Genomic DNA, 6080 nt, shown 5'->3' with positions numbered 1-6080 from the left:
GATGTGGGACTCCATCCCCAGACTCCCGGATCATGACCTGAGCCAAAGGCAGTGGCTTAACCAACTGAGCCACCAGGTGCCCAAAAGACAACTTTTTACTGTAAGAATTGCTCTGAGTATGGAGAGGTTAGTAAATACAAACTTTTTGAAGATGGTTTACCTTATCTCTCCTAGTGAGGGGCACAGAATAGAATGATGATGCGCAAGATAAGATTTCAAGGTCAAAGAAATAGCAAAAGAAGTAAGGTGGTTTGCATTTCTCTGCTGATTAGTGATGTTAAACATATTAGTGATGTTAAACATGTGTCTGTTGGCCTTCTGTCTGTCTTCTTTGGAAAAATGTCTATTCAAGTCCTCTGCCCATTGTAAATCAGATTATTATTATTATTTTTTGGATGTTCTAGAAGTTCTTTATATGTCTTGGATATTAAGCCTTTCAGATATATCGTTTGCAAATATCTTCTCCCAGTCAGTGGTTGCCTTTTTATGTTGTTGATGGCTTCCTTTGTGCAAAAGCTTTTATTTTGGTACAGTCCCAATAGTTTATTTTTGCTTTCTCCTGCCTGGGAAGACATACCCATAAATACGTTGCTAAGACTAATGTCCAAGAGATTACTGCCTATTTTCTTTTAGGACTTTGATGGTTTCAGGTCTCACACTTAGATCTTTAATACATTTTGAGTTTATTTTTGTGTGTGGTGTAAGACAGTGGTCCACTTTCTTTGAGCTATCACCTCATACCAGTCAAACTTACTAGTGTCCAAAAGACAAGAAATAACAAATGTTGGCAAGGATGTAGAGAAAAGGGAACGCTCAAACCGTTGGTGGGAATGTATATTGGTACAACCACTTGGAAAATAGTAGGGAGGCTCCTCAAAAAGTTAAAAATAGAAATACCATATGATCCAGTAATTCCGCTGCTGGGTATTTTCCCAAAGAAAACAAAAACACTAATTTAAAAAGATATATATGCCCCCTGTGTTTATTGCAGCATTATTTAAAATAACAAAAAATGGAGGCAATCCAAGTGCCCATTGGTAGATAAATGGATAAAGAAGATGTAGTATGTGTACACACACACACACACACACACACGAATATTATTCAGCCACAATAAAGAATGAAATCTTGTCATTTGTGACAACATGGATGTACTTAGAGGGTATTATGTTAAGTGAAATAAGTCAGACAGAGAAAGACAAATACATTATGATTTCACTCATATGTGGAATCTAAAAAACAAAATGAAGAAATGATAAGCAAAAACAGACTTGTAAATACAGAGAACAAACTGGTGGTTGCCAGAGGGGAAGTGGATAGGCAGATGAGTAAAACAGGTGAAAGGGATTAAGAGGTACACATTTCCAGTAATGAATAAATTATGGAGATTAAAAAGTATAGCATGGGAATATAGTCACTAATATTGTAATAACATTGTATGGTGACAGATGGCAACTACACTTATTGTGGCAAGCACTGAGTAATGTGTAGAATTGTCAAATCACTATGTGGTACATCAGAAACTAATATGTCAGCAGTACTTCAATTATATATATATAATTGTTATTTAAGTTATTGTTGATATTTAAGTGTTTTAAACAGTATGAGAATTTATATAATTCTCATATAATTATATATTATCATATCTCATATAATTCATATATGAGATATAATTATCATATCTCATATAATTATATAATTTATATATATATATAAAATGCAGGGTGTGAGGGAACAAGGTATATCTGGGGCAGCCAGGACTCTGACAAGACTGGGTCAAAGATTGCTGGAGAGTAGTCTGTACCACACAGAATTGCTCTTGCAAGATAGAGATTGTGTTTTCAGCTATTTTTTTCCTTTTCTTTTAATTATGACAAACACATGCCACAAATCTTCTGGGATGGTCTGAGTTCAGAAATTTGATGCCATTATGTCCAGAAGTTCTTGTCATTAAGATTGACAGATATGGTCAGCATATCCATGTTAGTGTCTGGAAAGTAGAGATCATTGTATATTCAACAAATTTTTTTAAAAATATATTATTTATTTATTTGAGAGAGAGTGCGTACGAGGAGGGAGGGGGGCAGAGGGACAAACAGAATCCCTGTGGAATGCAGAACTTGACACAAGGTTTGATCCCAGGATCCTGAGATCATGACCTGAGTCAAAGTCAGATGCTTAACAGACTGAGCCACGCTGGTGCCCTTCAACAAATGTTTAATAAATAAGGAGTTTGGAAAGGCGGAGAGAGGCTATTTGATAAAGAACTCTAAATAGTTAGATGTTTTAATGTGGTAGGTAATACGGAGCCCATACAAGTTTTTGAGCAGGTAGTTGCATATTAAAGACCACCCTAAGCATTTAGAAGTGTTATCTTTTATTTATTTATTTAAAAGATTTTATTTATTTATATGACAGCGAGAGAGTACAAGCAGGGGAAGCAGCAGGGAGAGAGAGAAGTAGGCTCCCCACTGAGCAGGGAGCCTGATGTGGGGCTTGATCCCAGGACTCTGGGATCATGACCTGAGCTGAAGGCTGAAGCCCAATTGACTGAGCCACCCAGGTGCCTCTAGAAGTGTCTTCTTTTAGATAAAGGACTGAACAGAAGTGCACATGATCTTCTGTCAGTAGTTCAAACAAAATGTTACTTTTTTTTTTAAGATTTATTTATTTATCTGAGAGAGCTCAAGCAGGAGGGGCAGGGAAAGAGAGAGAGAATCTCAAGTAGACTCCTTGAGGGGGACGGAGCCTAATGGGGGGCTCAATCTCACAGCCCTGGGATCACCACCTGAGCGGAAACCAGGAGTCAGCTGCTTAACTCACTGCACCACCCAGGCACCCCAGTTCAAACAAAATTTTTAAAATATAAACGTGAGAATGAGTGTATTCTCTTTTAGGCCTTAGACAAAAATCTGTTGGGATATTGAGAAAACTGTGAGGGGGAAAAAGTAATCAGAATGCCACTGAATCCTATTTTGTACTTTTCATATTCTGAAGGTGACCTCCAGTGGAAGGTGCACACTTTTTGCTTACAGTACACATCTCTTGGGGCAACTACCTAGCACACAATTTCCCTTTGCTGTGTGTGGCTCTAGAGCACAAGGATAAAATCCCAGTGGCCTTCTTAGACTTAAGCAACTCACCCTCCTGGTTGCTGTGAGTTGATCCAGAGGTAGAGTAATTCTAAGTTTAACTTTTTGAGGAACTGGCAAACTGTTTTCCACAGTGGCTGAACCATTTTACATTCCCACCAGAATTGTATGAAAATTCCCATTTTTCTATACCTTCACAAACACCTGTTAAATTTTTTTTCTTGTTTTAGACATTGTAGTGGATGTAAGTGGTACCTCAGGGTGTTGTTGTTTTTTTCTTAAGATTTTATTTATTTATTTTCTAGAGAGAGAGAGCACAAGTGGCAGAGCAGCAGGCAGAGGGACAGGGAGAAGCAGGGTCTCTGCTGAGCAGGGAGCTTGATGTGGGTCTCGATCCCAACACCCTGGGGTCATGACTTGAGCGGAAGGCAGCCAGTTAACTGACTGAGACACCTGCTCAGGGTGATATTGAACATGTTTTTCATGTGCTTGTTTGCCATTTGTATGTCATCTTCAGAGAAATGCCTATTCAATTTATTTGCCCAATTTTTGTTTGCTTTTTGTTGTTGTTGAGTTATAAGAATATTCTGGATGCTAATACTTGGATACTAATATTTTGGATACTAGATTGTTATTATATATTTGATTTGTAAATATTTCTCTCATTCTATATATTGTGAATGTACTGTATATCACTAAATTGTTCTCTTAAAATGGTTAAATTTGTGTTACGTGAATTTCCTCACAATTAAACAAAACCCAAAATCAAAACAAAAGAACCAAGCGTCACAGAGCTTGGGAATTGATAGACTTGAGTTAGTGGCTGTCCTGAAGAGAAGACCCACCCACTGTTGCTGCTGTGACCCCAAGACTGTGTTGGTTGGTCCCTGTTCTTCCTGCATCTTGGTGGTTCTTTTCTTTCCATTTCTTTCCCTTATGTTTCAGCCAGTCAGTTGAGGGACATTAGGGCTGTTTCTAGTTTTTGGCGATTATGAATGAAGTCACTAGAAATATTTACTTATAGGTTTTTGTGTGGTACGTTTTCATTTCACTTGTGTAAATACCAAAGTGTATGATTGCTGGGTGGTATGGTAAGTATATGTTTGACTTTATAAGGAACTTACAAAGTGTTTTCCAAAATGGGTATATCTTTTTGCATTCTCATCAGCAATGTATGAGTGCTCCAGTTGTTCTACATCCTCTCCAGTATTTGGTATCGTCAGGTTTTTGTTTTGTTTTTAGCCATTATAAGTATGTATTGGTATCTCATTGATTTTATTAGATTTTATAATGACTAATGATGCTGAACTTTTTTTCCTGTGCTTATTTGCCATCCATTTAACATTTTTTTTAAGATTTTATTTATTTATTTGAGAGAGAGACAGTGAGAGAGAGCATGAGCGAGGAGAAGGTCAGAGAGAGAAGCAGACTCCCCATGGAGCTGGGAGCCCGATGCGGGACTCGATCCCAGGACTCCCAGGATCATGACCTGAGCCGAAGGCAGTCGTCCAGCCAACTGAGCCACCCAGGCGTCCCCCATTTAACATTTTTAAAAAAGATTATCTTTATTTATTTGAGAGAGAGAGAAAGAGAGAGAGAGAGCATGTGTGAGCACAATGGGGGAGGAGGAGCAGAGAGAGAGGGAGAAGCAGACTCCCTACTGAGCAGGGAGACTGACTTGGGCCTTGACCTCGGCCAAAGGCAGATGCTTAACAGACAGAGTCAACCAAGCACTCTCCATTTAACATTTTTTTAAAAGATTGTATTTATTTATTTGACATAAAGAGATCACAAGTAGGCAGAACAGCAGGCAGAGAGAGAGAGAAAGAAGCAGGCTCCCTGCTGAGCAGAGAGCGCCCCAAGTTTATTCTTTCTTAATGATACTAGTTTCCTATTGCTGCTGTAACAAATTTCCACAAACTTAGTGGCTTTAAAAAAAAACCACAAATTTATTATCTCATAATTTTGAAGATCAGAAGTCCTAAATGAGTATATGGGACCAGAGATCAAGGTGGCAACAGGCCTGTATTCCTTCTGGAGGTTCTGGGGAAGAATCCATTCCTAGGGGTACTTGGGTGGTTCAGTAGGTTAAGCCTCTGCTTTTAGCTCAGGTCATGATCTCAGTGTCCTGGGATTGAGCCCCACATGGGGCTCTCTGCTCAGCATGGAGCCTGCTTCCACCTCTCTCTCTGCCTGCTGCTCTGCCTACTTGTGATCTCTCCCTCTGTCAAATAAATAAGTAATATCTTTAAAGATTAAAAAAAAAAAAGAATCTATTCCTTGCCTTTTCCAGTTTCTAGAGACCACCTGTATTCTCTGGCTTGTGGCCCCTTCTTCTGTCTTCCAAGCCAGCAGTGGCAGGTTAAATTTTTCTCACATCATATCACCTTGACTTTTTCCATTGTCACATTTCCTTCTCTGACTTGCCTGCCTGCCTATTTCTCTTATAAGGACCTTTGCATTTACACTGAACCCACCTAGATAATCCAGAATAATCTCCCATTTTAAGGATCTTAATTTAGTCACATCTGCAAAGCCCATTTGCTACGTAAGGTAACTTATTCACGGGTTCTGGAAATAAGGGCATTGGCATCTTAGGAGAACCATTATTCTGCCTACTATGCCAGTCATACCCTCATAGGAGAACACAGCCCAGCCAACATCTTGATTGCAACCTTATGAGACCATAAACAGCATCCAGCTAAACCAAGCTTGAACTCTTAACCCACAGAAAGTGAGAGTTAATAAATGTGTAATAAATGTGTTGTTTTAAGCTACTAAGTTTGGGGTTATTTGTTAAACAGCAGTAGAAAACTAGTAACAACGGGCATGTAGCTGTTCATGATGTTTCTTCATTATCCTTTTAACATCTGTAGGATCTGTAATGGTGTCCCTTACTTTATTTCCTTTTTTAAAAAAAGATTTAATTTGTGTATCCGAGACAGAGACAGAGAGAGAGAAAGAGAAAGAGAGAGAAAGATCGTGAGC

Source organism: Enhydra lutris, unplaced genomic scaffold (assembly GCF_002288905.1).
Source record: "Enhydra lutris kenyoni isolate GAN:26980312 unplaced genomic scaffold, ASM228890v2 scaffoldscaffold13, whole genome shotgun sequence".
Classification (NCBI taxonomy): Eukaryota; Metazoa; Chordata; class Mammalia; order Carnivora; family Mustelidae; genus Enhydra; species Enhydra lutris.
This window is presented reverse-complemented; position numbering follows the sequence as displayed.